The 12,786-nt window shown below is 47.4% G+C and overlaps 1 protein-coding gene across 4 annotated transcripts in view; it reads left to right on the forward strand.

Moving 5' to 3' along the window:
- Window positions 1–12,786, forward strand: part of CTBP1 (C-terminal binding protein 1) — a 1,555,004-nt gene that overhangs the window by 485,216 nt on the left and 1,057,002 nt on the right. The gene's annotated exons all lie outside the window — the stretch shown is intronic.

The following is a 12,786-nucleotide window of genomic DNA, read 5'->3' on the forward strand; positions in this document are numbered from 1 at the left end:
CTGCACCACTCCAGTCTACACCAGAGCACTCTACTCTGAAACAGTCTACTCTACGTCACTGCTCTCTATGCCACTGAACTTTGTCACTGAACTTTATGCCACTCTACTCTGCAGCACTCCACGCCACTGCAAACAACACTCTTCCACTCCACTCAATGCCACTACACTCTACCCTGCACTATTGTACTCTACACCACTCTATTCTACTCTGAAACAAACTATTCTAGCCACTGTACTCTATGCAACTGCTCTGTCTGTGCCACTCTACTCCACTCTGCGCCACTCTACACCACTAAACTGTACACCAATTCACTCTACACCACTTTACTCAAACCCACTGCACTCTATGCCTGTTCACTCTACACCACTTTACTCCAAACCAGTGCACCCTAAGCCACTGTACCTACGCCAACTACTTTACACCACAGCACTTTATTCCAATATACTCTACAACATTCTAATGTATAACACTGCACTCCACTGCATACGATGTGACTCTATCACCATTGTGCTCTGTCACTGCACTCTATGCCACTCTATTGTACCCTGCATTACTCTACTCTGCACCACCCTACAACACTGCATTCTACTCTGCATGACTGCACTCTATGTAACTGCACCACTCTACTGTGTCAATGCACTCTACACCACTATGCTCTGCATCACTCCACTCTGTGCTATACACTGTCACTCTACTCTGCCACACTGCTCTCTCTGCCACTGAACTGTACTCCACTCCACACTACTCTACTACACTCTAAGCTAATAAACTATGCCACTCTGATCTACTCTGCAGCACTCTACTCTATACCACTGCACTCTACTCTGATACAGTCTGCTCTGTCACTGCAGTCTGCACCACTCTATTCCACTCTGCACCAATCCACGCCACTCCACTCCACACTATGCCACTCTATTCTATACCACAGCACTCTACATCAATGCTTTTTACACCACTTTACCCAAAACAGTACACTCTGATCCACTGCACTCTGTCAATCTGCTCTGCACCACTGCACTGTACACCACTATACTCTACACCACTGCACTCTACACCACTGTACAGCATTGCACGGTTATCTTTACCCCGTACCGCTCTATGCCACTGCACTCTACACCAATGCACTTTACGCCAATGCACTCTTTGACACTCTACTCTGCAGCACTGCACGCTCTGCCACCGAACTCTGTGCCTCTCTACTCTGCCACTCTACTCTGCACCACTTTGTCACTCTACTGCACTCTATGCCTATGTGCTCTACACCACTCTAACCTACTGTTTACCACTGCACTCTGACACTGCACTGTACGCCACTTCACTCTACGCCTCTATACTCTACACCACTACTCTATCACAGTGCACTCTACCACACTCTAATATGCACCACTGCACTCTACACCACTCCAGCCTAGGCCACTCCACTCTGCATCAGAGTCCTCTCTACGCTGCAACAGTGCACTCTACTTCAGTGCACTCTACGCCGCTACTTTAAACCACTCCATTCTACCCTGCACCACACCACTTCACTCTACTCTGAAACAATCTACTCTATGCCAGTGCACTTTATGCCACTGCATTATACGTCACTGTACTCCACTCTATGCCACTTCAACTGCACCACTCAGCTTTTCAGCACTCTACTTTAAAACTGCGCTCAAGCCTGCACCACTCCACTCTTCTTTGAAACAATCGACTCCATGCCACTGCACTATATGCCACTCTACGCTATGTCACTCTATACCTCTACAGTCTATGCTATGCCACTGTACTCTAAACCACTACACTCTACGCCAATGCTCTCTACACCACTTTACTCAAAATCAATGCACACTGTGCCTACGCCCACTACTTGGCACCACTGCATTTTATGCCACTATGCTCAACAACATTATACTCTTTGCCACTGCACTCTACGCCACTGCCCGCTACCTCACTGTAACGGATGTACTCGGGGTAGGGGGGGAAGTACTCGTAGAACGGAAGGAGATACACCCAGAGAGAGCTGTTGTGGGGTAAACGTTTGTTTTATTGGGCTGTGCTTCAAGGAAAACAATAAGAGTCTCGTATCTTGAGAATTCAAACAAAGTCTTAGGTCGATATCCGGCCAGCTTTAGGTCCTTCAGTGTAGGCTCCCCAGGGTGTAGTCCAACAGAAGTCTTCAGGCTTCGAAGATACTCAAATAAAAGGGAAAAGAAAGAATACCCTAGGTTATTGGCGGGACCGATAATCCGATAATGACAGGAAGGGGAACGGGGGAGTGTGGGGATCACCAGGGACCGCAACCGATGTGGGAAATGCAGACTCGTGGACGTGACTAGGCTCGCACACACACGCGTGTCCCGTGACCGCCCTCAACCACCCCTACCCGTTCCCTCCCTCGGTGAAGAACATTCCCCTTAGTTTCGCCCGTACCTTGTGGTGCCACACTTCTCCTCCTGAAGTGTGGCGGGGCGGAGCGTGGTCCCGTTGGCCTCCCGGCCTTTCCTTCCCCTGCAGCGACGTGGCTTTGGTGTCCTCTCTCCTCTCCTGGGGCACCGACGCAGCTTCCGTGTTCTCCCGCTGCATGCCGAAATCCTCCCGAGGTTCACTGGACGCTTCCTCGTCTCCTATCCCGGGCGCGCTGTTCTCGTCGTGACGTTGTCTTAACGTTGCCTCCGTCGGTCCGGATTGGAGGAACAAGGATGACGTCGCTGACGGAGTTCCCACCTCCGGGTAAGCCCAGGCTGCCTTAAAGGGAGCGCAGCCGTCCTGTGTACGCCGGGGTGGAAAGGAACAGGGGTTAATGTCGGTACCCAACTCGTGGCCGGCAGGGACCCCCTGACACATCCCTCCCCCAGGATTTCCCCGATCGGGGGAAAGAGGAAACCGGGACAGAAAGTCAACATTCCCCTGCTCCAGACCTTTGCGATGGCGGACCTCGATTTGAAAGGGTTGGAGGGCCAAAAACCACCTGAGGATACGCTCATTGTGACCACGGTTCCGTTGAAGCCACGTCAGTGGGGCATGGTCCGTATACAAAACAAAGGCCCTGCCCTCCAGATAGTATCTGAGTTTGTCCACACTCCAACGAACCGCCAAACACTGCTTCTCTATAGTAGAGTAGGCCTGTTCTCTGGGGAACAATTTACGGCTGTTAAAAAGAACCGGTCTTTCCAACCCGTCAGAGTCCTCCTGGGAAAAGACCGCCCCAATACCAACCCCTGAGGCATCAGTCTGGAGGATGAAGGGTTTGGCGAAGTCCGGAGATATCAAGACAGGTGAGGTAGTAAGGATAGATTGTAGTGTCTGGAAAGCACTGGTTTCTTTGGGAGTAGGGGCCGGTAACCTAGGAGATGACTGGGTTTTCTTTAACAGGTCTGTCAGAGGTCCTGCCATGTCCGCGAACTGTGGCATAAACCTCCTATAATATCCCACCAGGCCTAGGAATGCTCTCAGTTCTCTTTTGGTTTTTGGATAAGGGACTTCTAGGATAGCCTTCACCTTTTCTGATTGCGGCTCTATCATTCCGTTACCTAGGATATAGCCCAGGTATTTCACCTTTCTGAAGGCTACTCTGGTCTTTTTGGCATTTATATGAAACCCTGTTGCCCTTAGACTAGCGAGGATCTTTTCAAGGTGTTTTGTATGGTCTTCCCACGTTTTACTGTAGACGACAATATCGTCCAAGTAAGCAAAGGAGTATTGTTGGTGGGAAGACAAGACTGTGTCCATTGCCCTTTGGAAGGTTGCCGGTGCACCTGAGGTAACGGGTTTTTAGGAACCCGTTTGGTGCCAGGGGATAACACCCGGAGACCTCTGAGTTCTCCCTGTTCCGGACCACAGAAACACGGAGTCTTCTAGTCGAGTCAGAGATCAAGTTTTATTGGCAGCTACCAAGTAACAGGTGTCCTAGAAGCACGACAAACACGGGTCATGTGTTCTCAGGAGACTGTTCGTTTTTACAGAACCAGCCTTCTCCTTATATACAAAAATAATAGCTGCAAGCAAGAATTCTTGAGTTTATGATATGGCTATACACATATTTCTACAATAATACAAAGGAGCGAAGTCATGTAGGCAAGCCCGTATTTTAGATGTCCAATTCGTGATAGATTACCTAGCCAGGCCCGGAACTCCCATCAGATATCGGTGAAACCCCAATAAAAGAAGGCACCTCCTAGTCATAAAACTGGCCATAAACAGGGAGCGGGGACAGGTGTGTATGTGTGTAGAAAACATGATCTGTATGTGGTGAATGGTTTGTGGTATGTTGTGCATTGATGCTATCGTGTTTGGCCACTGGGCGAGGAGCTGCCCAAACAGGTTTGGCTGGAGGCAAGGGAGTCAGTTGGGACAGGTCAGGGGGAAGTCAGGGAAGGTGGACGTGTCCTTTTAGATCAAGCTCGACCTTTAATTGACTTATCATGAGGGCAAGACACAAGATGGATACCGTTTACAAAATGGAGTCTGAGGGGTCGGGACGGAAACTACGATTCGGGGGTGTTAGCATGTCTCGATCATGATGCAAATGCATAGGAATGATCTCCTAATCATTATCGGTTCGTCGATACCAAATTTGTCATGGTACGTTGATGTTTCGGGACACAGGTATCGGACCTCGATACCGGTACAACAGTAGGGTCCAGAATTTCAGAACCACAGAGCACCATGCAGACCAAATGGCAGAACGGTGAAATGATAGTGGCCTGAGGGGGTGGAGAATGCTGTTTTCTCTTGGTCTGCCGGGTTTAGCGGAATCTGCCAATACCTCTTGGTGAGGTCTATAGTCGTAATATACCGAGCTTCACCAAGGCGTTCTAGCAGTTCATCCACGCGGGGTAGTGGATAAGCATCTTGTTTGGAGACCCTGTTTACTGCTCGGAAGTCTATACAAAAGCGAATACTGCCGTCCGGTTTGGGAACGAGTACTACTGGAGAACACCAGTTGCTGTGTGAGGGTACAATCACCCCGGAGCGCAACATCTGATTGATCTCATCCTGGAAGGCACTTCTTCTAGCTTCAGGGACACGGTAAGGTTTTTGTTTAACTACGGTCCCGGGAGGAGTAGGTATGGAATGCATTGCTATGTTCGTTTTGCCTGGTTGGTCTGAGAAGACGTCTGAGTAACGGAGGAGAAGGGATACAACCTCTTCTCGCTGTCCGTCTGTTAGGTCAGGATTTATAGGAGTGTCATGAACAGTGTGAGGAACTGTTGTGAGGGTCTGGACCGCTTGAGGGGGTTTCCCCAGCCATTTTTTTAGCTGATTGATGTGATACATCTGTGTCCTATTCCCCTTAACTCGCAGGATGTAAGTGGTTTTACCGATTTTCTGGAGAACCTCAAAGGGTCCTTGCCACTCCTTTCTAAGTTTATGCGTGGAGGAAGGTAACAATACCAACGCCCAGTCACCAACATCAAGTTACCTCCCTTTTTTTCCTTTATCATAGAATGTCTTTTGTTTGTTCTGGGCTATAGCAAGATGATCATGGGCCAAAGTCCTAAGTTTATGAAGCCTAGTCTGGAGTTGTCGTGTGTAGTCTAACAAGGCCTCTGACTCTTGTGCTCCTTCCTTTTCCCAATTGTCTTTGGTGATTTCTAAAAGGGTTTTTGGAGTCCGACCAAACAGCAACTCAAAAGGAGAGGCGCCTAGGCTGGCTTGTTTTTGGCTCCGTAGGACAAAAAGAGCCAATGGTAACAACTGATTCCAGTTCTTGCCATCCCCAGACAGTAGTTTCTTCAAGGTGAGTTTTAGGCTACCGTTATAACGCTCAACCAGCCCATCTGTCTGGGGATGGTAGACAGACGTCTTAATGTGTGTGATTCTCAGTTGTTTGCACACCTGGGCCATCAAGCGCGAAACAAAAGGTGTTTCTTGGTCTGTAACGATTTCGCGAGGAAATCCCATTCTAGAGAAAACCTCAACGAGCTTTTGAGCAATGGCTGAAGAAGTAGCAGCCCGGAGGGGATATGCCTCGGGGTAGCGAGTGGCGTAGTCAACTAAAACCAAGGCATATAGATGACCTCTCGCAGATTTAGGCAACGGGCCTATACGGTCCATTCGTAATCTATCAAACGGTTTCCCTATGATGGGTAACGGAGTCAGAGGAACCGCAGGGGGAATATAGGGATTGCGTTGTTGACAGATCTGGCACTCCTGACAATAGCGTTGTATTTGTGCATACACCCCTGGCCAGAAGAAGTGCTGTAAAATGGCCTGTCCTGTCTTTTCTGCACCTGAATGACCCGCCAGTAAATGTGCGTGTGCAAAAAAGAGTATTTGGTCCCTAAAGGCAACAGGCACCAACAACTGGGGATCTGCATCGGGTTTCGCCAGCCTATACAACAACCCCTTTTTCTCAATGAAAGTGGGATAGGTTCTATGTACAGGGTCCTGAGCGGAACGGGCTATGTGCCAAGCGTTGGTGAGAGAGGCATCGTTCAACTGTGCAGTCCTGAAATGGGTATCACTAGCCCAGGGTTCTGAAACAAGCAGACTGTTACGTGGAGTGCTCTGCAAGGCATCCGACATAAGGGTGATGAATCCGGGGTTATCAGTGCCTATTATCACTGGTTCTGGAAGTGAAGCTAATACGCCAACCACTACTTCTGTTCTAGTTCCTGCAGCGGTACAGAGGCTAACGGTGGCTAATGGGTACTCCCTAACCTCCCCATGGACACACCTTATGTGAACGGTCTTCCCTGGCATGAGACATGACGAAGGGACCAATTCTTGTCTCACTACTGAATGCCTACATCCAGAATCTAATAATGCATTAACCACCTTCCCATAAATGTTCCCACTCACATAAAACACTGGTCCTGTCTCCTGGGCGTATAGAAGAGAATGTGGGGCACAGCTAACGTCCATAGGTTCTTCTTCTTTTTCCTTTTGTTTTTTTCTGCAATACCTTGCTATGTGGCCCCACTCACCACAGTCATAACATTGAGGACCAGGGTTGGGCTGAAAGTCTGGTTTGGGTAACCGTGGTCTTAGAGGTTCTAGCAGTGGCTTTGGATATTTCTTCTAGATCTTTCCGGGTATAGGTTTGCTAGGCTTTTCAGGTTCTCTTACAGGGGGGCGTCCTTGGGCGCGGGCATATGACGTAGCCATTTCAATGGCATGTTCTAGTGTCAGTCCTGCATGTTGCTTCAGCCACCGCTGTGTGCCATAGGGTAATGCCTCCAAGAACTGTTCGAGATAGATCTTATTCATCACCTCATCCATATTCCCTTCTTGTGGCTTAAGCCAAAGATCAGCAGCAGATTTTAACTTATACAAAAGGGTCTTAGGAAGGTCCCCTGGGGTTCCACGCTCTTGTCGAAATTTAAGTCTGTGGGTTTCTTCATCCACACCGAGACGGTTGAGGATGTACTGTTTAACCACAGCATACACAGAGGTGGCGTCCTTGTTGATCATCTGGTAGGCGGCTTGGGCCTCCCCTGTTAAAAGAGGGGCGAGGTAAAAAGGCCAGCGATCACCAGGCCAAGCACTGGCCCTAGCGGCCCTCTCGAAATTCAAAAAGAAGGCCAAAGGATCGTCCCCTGGCGTGAATTCTTGTAGAGGGACTACCGTTCCTGGGGGTGGGGCATTCGTTTTTCCTTGTCCCAATACTGTCATGAGCTGGTTTTGGCCTTCGGCCAACTTCAAAAGACTGTCTGACTGAGCCTGTATGGCACTGGTAAACGCCATACGGTCCGCTTCAGCCTGAGTGGTAGTCTGTCCGATGGCCCACTCAAGCTTATCCTGGCCCTCCTTCATTTGTTGAATGAGGGCTTCCATCTTGTATCAGAGGAGGGCTTGACTCCTATCTGGCTCGCCACTTGTAACGGATGTACTCGGGGTAGGGGGGGGGGGAAGTACTCGTAGAACGGAAGGAGATACACCCAGAGAGAGCTGTTGTGGGGTAAACGTTTGTTTTATTGGGCTGTGCTTCAAGGAAAACAATAAGAGTCTCGTATCTTGAAAATTCAAACAAAGTCTTAGGTCGATATCCGGCCAGCTTTAGGTCCTTCAGTGTAGGCTCCCCAGGGTGTAGTCCAACAGAAGTCTTCAGGCTTCGAAGATACTCAAATAAAAGGGAAAAGAAAGAATACCCTAGGTTATTGGCGGGACCGATAGTTCCATAATGACAGGAAGGGGAACGGGGGAGTGTGGGGATCACCAAGGACCGCAACCGATGTGGGAAATGCAGACTCGTGGACGTGACTAGGCTCGCACACACTCACGCGTGTCCCGTGACCGCCCTCAACCACCCCTACCCGTTCCCTCCCTCGGTGAAGAACATTCCCCTTAGTTTCGCCCGTACCTTGTGGTGCCAAGTGTGGCGGGGCGGAGCGTGGTCCCGTTGGCCTCCCGGCTTTTCCTTCCCCTGCAGCGACGTGGCTTTGGTGTCCTCTCTCCTCTCCTGGGGCACCGACGCAGCTTCCATGTTATCCCGCTGCACGCCGAAATCATCCCGAGGTTCACTGGACGCTTCCTCGTCTCCTATGCCGGGCGCGCTGTTCTCGTCGTGACGTTGTCTTAACGTTGCCTCCGTCGGTCCAGATTGGAGGAACAAGGATGACGTCGCTGACGGAGTTCCCACCTCCGGGTAAGCCCAGGCTGCCTTAAAGGGAGCGCAGCCGTCCTGTGTATGCCGGGGTGGAAAGGAACAGGGGTTAATGTCGGTACCCGACTCGTGGCCGGCAGGGACCCCCTGACACTCACTCCACACCTTTGCACTCTACATCATTCAACAACATTGCACTCTACATCATTGCACTATACGTCATTACACACTATGCCACTCTATCCTATCCTGCAGCACTCTTTCCTGCAGCGCTCTACTCTGCACTCCACAACTCTACACTCTGACCATCTACTCTGCATGATTGTACTCAATGCCACTGCACTCTAGCCTGCACTACTCCACTCTATCCTGCACCACTTCACTTTACGCCATTGCCCCCATGCTACTGCAGTCTAATCTGCACTACACTGCTCTACGCCACTGCACTCTGTTACTCTCACTGCATTCTACGCCAATGCACTCTACACCACTGCACTCAAAAGTAGTGCATTCTGTGCCAATCTACTCTGCAGCACTGTACTTTACGCCACTTCACTCTAGGCCAATCTACTCCCCGCCACTCTACTGTACTCCATTCTGACTCTCCATTCCACGATACTCCACTCTATGATGCTCTACTCCATTAAACTCTGCTACACTGACCCTCTACTCCACCCTGTGCTGCTCCACTCTACGGCACTCTACTCTTCTGACATTCTACAACACTATTCCACTCTACATCACTCTGCACAACTCCCTCAATTGAACTCCATGTCACTTTACTCCACGCTATTCTGTGACCTACTACACCACTTTACTCTGTGCCGTTCCACTCTGAAAATCTACTCCGTTCTACGTCACTCTACTCTACAAAACTCTACTCCACTCTGTGCAATTCCCTCTACGCCACTCCACTCTGCTCTACACCACTCCACAACACTCTGTGCCACTCAACTCTACGACACTCTACTCCACTCTGACATTGTACTCCACTCTATGCCACTCAACTCTACGCCCTTCCAATCTACGACACTCTACTCATGTCATGACACTCCACAGCAATGTACTCTTCTTTGACTCTCCACTTCACTCCTCTACACTCAGCGCTACTGTAATCCACTCTACATCTCTACATATAGTCCACCCTACTCCACTTGATGACACTCGGCTTCCTTTACCCCACTAACATGTAGCCATTCTGAACAGCAGACACTCTGGTGTACAACATTGCTAAAACATACTGGCAAAGCGAATTGCATAGGTGAGCCTTCTTGGCTTTGCCAAAGCTTGTTAGCATACGAGCTATTTCTGTAATCTTGGCGTTCATAATCTAGTAGCTGAATTCTGAAGATCTACCCTTTGTTGTAGCATAGATGATTTCATAGAAACTCAAATCTTATTTCCAAAGCAGGTTTTACAAATAGGGGAGCCTGTCAACATGTTCATTCTTCTTTTCATTACCGGTTGAGACACAAGGCGTTACGGAATTTGACCTTTTTTTAGTTGCCATCTGCACATTTTTGATCCTTACGAAATACCTTCTCTTAAGACCGAAAACGCGATGAATGAAATCAGGCAGAGAACAATAGGCTAAAGAATTTGTGAAGAACGGTGGAAGCCGAAAGGTGGTAGAATTGTCTGAAATTGTAAAAGGCACGTATTCTGTTCACTGGAAATAGTTTAAAGAAGTATGTAGAAAAGTGCCAGGTTCCCAAAGATTAATTTGTGGTAAACGATTTAATGAGTAGAGATAACTTCCAAAATGTACTTCAACATAAAGCTAAATATATAGAGACTGAAAAAAGTAAGTTATAAAATCGTTGCCTGTGATCTACAAAGACCATGTAAAAAATAAAAAAGTCAAACATAATTTCAGCTCAAATTACTTTGTAGAAGCAAACAAATTCTTCCTCCCGATCTCCTCCCACTGCACAGTCTTTGCCTTTTGTCCCCTCGCTCGTCAATGGAAGAATACTGGTTTCCAGTGTTGAGTGTCTCCTCTTAAAGACTGTATTTGAAAACAACAGTCAGGCGGATCTGGAACCAAGGGAAGTTCAGATTTCACCATCCTTGATATAGCAAAACTGTACATCCCTCTCCCTCTCTAGAAATAATTCACGTCATATGTAAAATGTACAAAGCATCCGTGCCAAACAACGTATATATCTTGCTGAGAATCTGGAGGCCTCTGGCAATTTGCTATTCAATACTCTTCATGCTTGAAATCCCGGAGGCACTGAAGGAATGCACACAAACAATATTTCCCAGTGCTCCTAGAACCCAAGATGGTGGAAATTCCTAAGGTAAACTAATACTCTCAAGCCAAGATATTACTGTGACCTTGGCCCTCACTATCCCACTTAAGTCCGCTTTTAAACGCCTGACTCTCGCCCCCACCAATACCTAAAGATGCACATAGATGTTTGGTTGTCCCTCACCTACCTAATAGCATGATGTGCCTAACGTTTTATTCATGACATATGTTGTCACCACAACAAACTCCAATTGCCTGTATAACGGTTCTGCTGTGTTCTTGTCCATGTCAGACATATTCTGGGACTTTGGAATACAGCTGCACTGGAGGACCCATTTATGTCGAAGGGTCGACTGAATTATGCTGTAGGAAAGTCAAATGATGCAACACATTTTGTAACTGTCCCGCTTATTTGTCATTTTAACAAACACTGATGCAAAATAGATCACAGCGTTATACAAAATACAAAGCTTTCTTGAGAAAGAAAAGTATACTAATTGAGATCCTATTGTAAATATGTTAATCAAAACATAACGATTCTCTTGAATGAAAACACAGGGAATGGTTGTTATCACTGTCCTTCTAACGCCTTATGTGAAATAGTTTGTGGAAAACTTTCAGTGTTGCACTCCGCAGAAGATCAGCATGTAGGGGCACAGTTCATGTAATAAAAGGTGATGCTATGTTCTTCTATCTATACCAGTTATATTTTAAACTGTTTTTCAGTTTTATGTGTTCTCTATGATCAACTGTATCGAACTCTAGAGGCACCACTTTCCAATAATAATAATTCCAGCTGTACTTTTCATTAAGTATTTGTGACATGAATGTCTCGCCAAGTGGCACTGCAAGACATAGAAGACAGAGGGTGGATTATGTGACAAGTCTAGTGAATCCATCTTTACGCTAAAACACTGACTAGGCTGTCAAATTTTGTCAGTGGCTTGCACATTCCAATATTACTGCTCTGTGTTTCCTGCTAGTATAAACTGCGCTCGATTACAGTGCGGATTAGATATGCACAATATAAATACCTCTGATAATATAGTGAAAGAAATTTGGGTATTGGTTGAAGGAGGTAGGTGCCCACCTCCGCTAATAACCACAATCCTTATTAGGGCAAATAACTAAAGTCACTAAATTAATTGAAACTTAGAGGCAATATATAAAGTATTTCTGGAGCACCACAACAGTCATAAAGTCAAAAAACAAAGAAAGAAAAATCCCAAACCAATTTAGAAAAATACAGTAAATTTTACTATATAAAATGACACCACAACGACACAAGTGCAAAGAGGAAACCTGGAGATATAAAAAGCACTAAACTCCGTTCGCAACAATCTGCTTGAACTTGACTGGTACCAAGGCGCAAGTTAAGGGTGACCTTGATGGATGAATCCAGGAAACAGATTTGCCCCAGTTGGAAGTTTTACTTTCAGAGTTATTTCAGAGTCATGTAGATCTCAGTGGACCGGTTACTCTATCAGAACGGTGACGGATATACCATCGCTGAAATATGAATCCTATTATATCCTATGGGATTTATATTTCAGCCGACGGGATTTCCATCACCATTGTGACAGAGTAATCCGTCCACCGAGATTTAAATCAGGCCCATAGTCTGTATTCAGGAAGTCAAAAATCTTCAGCGGTGAAAGGCAACAGGCTTGGGCCAAAGGGGGCACCACATCGTCTGATAGCAGGTACACGAGGTCTTGGTGAAACTGTACACTTTTGGTGGGAATGTTCCGGGCAGCAGAAACTTTAATTTCGCGCCCAGAGAAGGTTACTTACTGACCTTATACTTTTGGCGATTCTGCCAATTTAAGATTTCAACGTTCGGACTTAGTCACATCTTTCGAACTCGGACTCTTCCAGCTGTGCAAGGCTGCAGGCTGTAGCGAAAGAGAGATCCACGAGGTTGGATAACTTTTCCACAAGGTCCCACTGAATAGCATTTACTTTAGTGTTCTGAGGAGGGTACTGTGGATGGCACATTAA

Source organism: Lissotriton helveticus, chromosome 2_2, assembly GCF_964261635.1.
Source record: "Lissotriton helveticus chromosome 2_2, aLisHel1.1, whole genome shotgun sequence".
In the NCBI taxonomy this organism is placed as follows: domain Eukaryota; kingdom Metazoa; phylum Chordata; class Amphibia; order Caudata; family Salamandridae; genus Lissotriton; species Lissotriton helveticus.